This window comes from Rhinopithecus bieti, unplaced genomic scaffold (assembly GCF_001698545.2).
Source record: "Rhinopithecus bieti isolate Rb0 unplaced genomic scaffold, ASM169854v2 scaffold_7212, whole genome shotgun sequence".
NCBI classification, from domain to species: Eukaryota; Metazoa; Chordata; class Mammalia; order Primates; family Cercopithecidae; genus Rhinopithecus; species Rhinopithecus bieti.
In genome coordinates, this window is record NW_016806198.1 from 16,312 (window position 1) to 19,386 (window position 3,075).

General features: G+C 38.6%; 1 pseudogene; it reads left to right on the forward strand.

Annotated features, from left to right (window-relative positions):
- The first annotated feature begins 1,833 nt into the window (after window positions 1-1,833).
- On the forward strand, window positions 1,834-2,360 carry LOC108531615 (glycine cleavage system H protein, mitochondrial pseudogene; annotated as a pseudogene).
- The last annotated feature ends 715 nt before the right edge of the window (window positions 2,361-3,075 follow it).

Sequence of the window (3,075 nt, forward strand, 5' to 3'; positions counted from 1 at the left end):
GATTAACTCGAATATTTATTTGTTGAACTTCTGTCTCGATGAGCTGTCCAATGCAGAAAGTGGGGTGTTGAAGTCCTCAACTATTATAGTAGTGGGTATATCTTTTTTTTTCTCTCTCTTTTGAGACAGTCTCACTCTGTCACCCAGGCTGGAGTGTAGTGGCATGATCTCAGCTCACTGCAACCTCTGCCTCCCAGGTTCAAGCAATTCTCATACCTTAGATTCCCAAGCTGGAATTACAGGTTTGCGCCACCATGCCCAGCTAACTTTTGTATTTTTAGTAAAGACAAGTTTTGCCATGTTGACCAGGCTGGTCTCGAACTTCTGACCGCCAGTGATCCATCTGCCTTTGCTTCCCGAATTGCTGGGATTACAGTCTGATATAAATATTGCTACTTTGACATACTTATGGTTTCTGTTTGCATGGAATGCATTTTTCTATTTCTCAATTTTCAGTCTATATGTGTCTTAACAGGTGAAGTGAGTTTCTTGTTGGCAATATGAAACTGAGTCTATTTAAAAAAAATAAAATCTATTCAGCTAGCCTATATTCTAAATTGTTGAATTTAGGCAGGCATGGTGGCTCACGCCTGTAATCCCAACACCTTGGGAGGCCAAGGTGGGTGGATTACCTGAGGTCAGGAGTTCAAGATCAGCCTGGCCAACATGGTGAAACCCTGTCTCTTCTAAACATACAATAATTAACCAAGTGTGGTGGCAGGCACCTGTAGTCCCAACTAGTCAGGAGGCTGAGGCAGGTGAACCACTTGAACCCATGAGGGGGAGGTTGCAGTGAGCCGAGATGGCACCACTGCACTCCAGCCTGGGCAACAGAGTGAGACTCCATCTGTAAATAAAATAAATAAATAAATAAATAAATAAATAAATTGTGGAATTTAAGCCAGTTACATTTCAGTTTGTTATTGAGATGTGAGGACTTCTAGTGTCATTTTGTTGATGTTTTTTCTGATTTTGTATATTCTTTGTTGTTTTCTTTCTCTCTTTTTTTTTTTATCTTTGTAATTTGGTGGTTTTCTGTAGTGACATTGTTTGATGCTTTTCTTTTTCCTCATTCGTGTATCTGATCTGCCAGTGAGTTTTCCACTTTTGTGTATTTTCATGCCATGGCATATATTGTCATTTCACCTCCAGATATAGGACTCCTTTAGGCAGTTCTTGTAGTGCTAGTCTAGTGGTGATGAATTCCTTCAAGTTTCACTTGTCTTGGAAAGACCATTTTTCCATTTCTAAAGAATGGCTTTGCTGAGTTTTGTGTTCTTGACTGGCATGGTGTTGTTGCTTTTTTATTCCCAGCACTTTGAGTATAACATCACATTCTCTCTCTTGTCCTGTAAGGTTTCTGTTGAGAAATCTGCTGTTTGTTAGTGTGATAGGAATTTCCTTATATGTAACTTGACTCTTTTTTCTTGGTGTTTTTAGAATTCTCTCATTGTCTTTGATTGTTGACAGTTTGAATATAATATGCCTTGGAGATGACCTTTTGGGTTAAATCTATTTGGGGATTTTGAGCTTCCTGTATCTGAATATCTACATCTCTTTCAAGACTTAGGAAGTTTTCAGCTATTATTTTATTAAATACATTTTCCATGCCTTTTGAAATCTCATCTCCTGAATGTCCTAAATTGTGAAAATGTGTTTTTTGAATGTCCTATATATCACATAAGCTTTCATTATTCTTTTTTTCTTTTTTATCTGACTTGGTTATTTCAAACCTGTTTTCAAGTTAAGAAATTCTTTCGGCCCCTCTCTGCCCCGCCTCCCTGCGCGGGTGGCTGAGGCATAGCGCTGCGACCCCCGCACCCCTGCGAACAGGGCGCTGCGAGTGGGGTGCGGAGCGTGCAGGCCCTGCTCTGCACCCTGCGTGCTGTCCCATCACCCGCCACCCGCGCCCTGCCCGCTGAAGCCCTGGCAGCTGGAGGGGGCGCCGTCCGGACGTTGCGCACGCGACCCGCTCTGCTCTCCGTGAGTAAATTCACAGAGAAACGTGAATGGATAACAACAGAAAGTGATACTGGAACAGTGGGAATCAGCAATTTTGCACAGGAAGCGTTGGGAGATGTTGTTTTACTGTAGTCTACCTGAAGTTGGGACAAAATTGAACAAACAAGACGAGTTTGGTGCTTTGGAAAGGGTGAAAGCTGCTAGTGAACTCTTATTCTCCTTTATCAGGAGAAGTAACTGAAATTAATGAAGTTCTTGCAGAAAATCCAGGACTTGTAAACAAATCTTGTTATGAAGATGGTTGGCTGATCAAGATGACACTGAGTATACCCTTCAGAACTAAGGATCTTATGAGTGAAGAAGCATATGAGAAATACATAAAATCTATTGAGGAGTGAAAATGGAACCCCTAAATAAACTAGTATGAAATAACGCAACCCAGCAGAGTTGTCTGAAATTAGTGGTGGATAGAAGACTTAGAATAGCAACTTTTAGCATTACTGATGGGGGCAAAAAAAAAAAAAAACTACTGTTAACACTGTTAATGAAGGAAAATGCCCTTTAACTTTCTAATGGTTATAGATAAATATAAAACGAGTCTTTTTCACAATATCCTATGATTTATAGACTAGACTCTAGTGTTTAGAATTCATTAAATTATCCATGGTAAAACTAGTTATAAAATTACATAATTCAAAGATAACGTTGTTGTTCTTAAGCCTTATATGATATTGTGACTTGCGTATATCCATACCTGGATTTGGGATGAAATACTTAATGATCTTTCCATTGGAAATAACTGGGAGTGAAGAAGGTTTTGTTGCTTGTACAGTGTCAGATGAGGAACACCACTATTTTAATTTTGCAATACACTGCATTTGCTGGTGCTATTTTTATGCGGTGAAGCAATAGCTTTGCAGCAAAATAATAAAATGCTTCTTCGTTAAAAAAAAAAAAAAAAAATTCTTTCATTTGCTTGATCAATTCTATTGTTGATATTTTGATTTTACTTTTAAATATCATTCATTGAATTCTTCAGTTCCAAGATTTCTGTTTTGTTCTATTTAAATGATATTTTGTATTGGTTCATTCTCACATTCCTATAAAGAAATG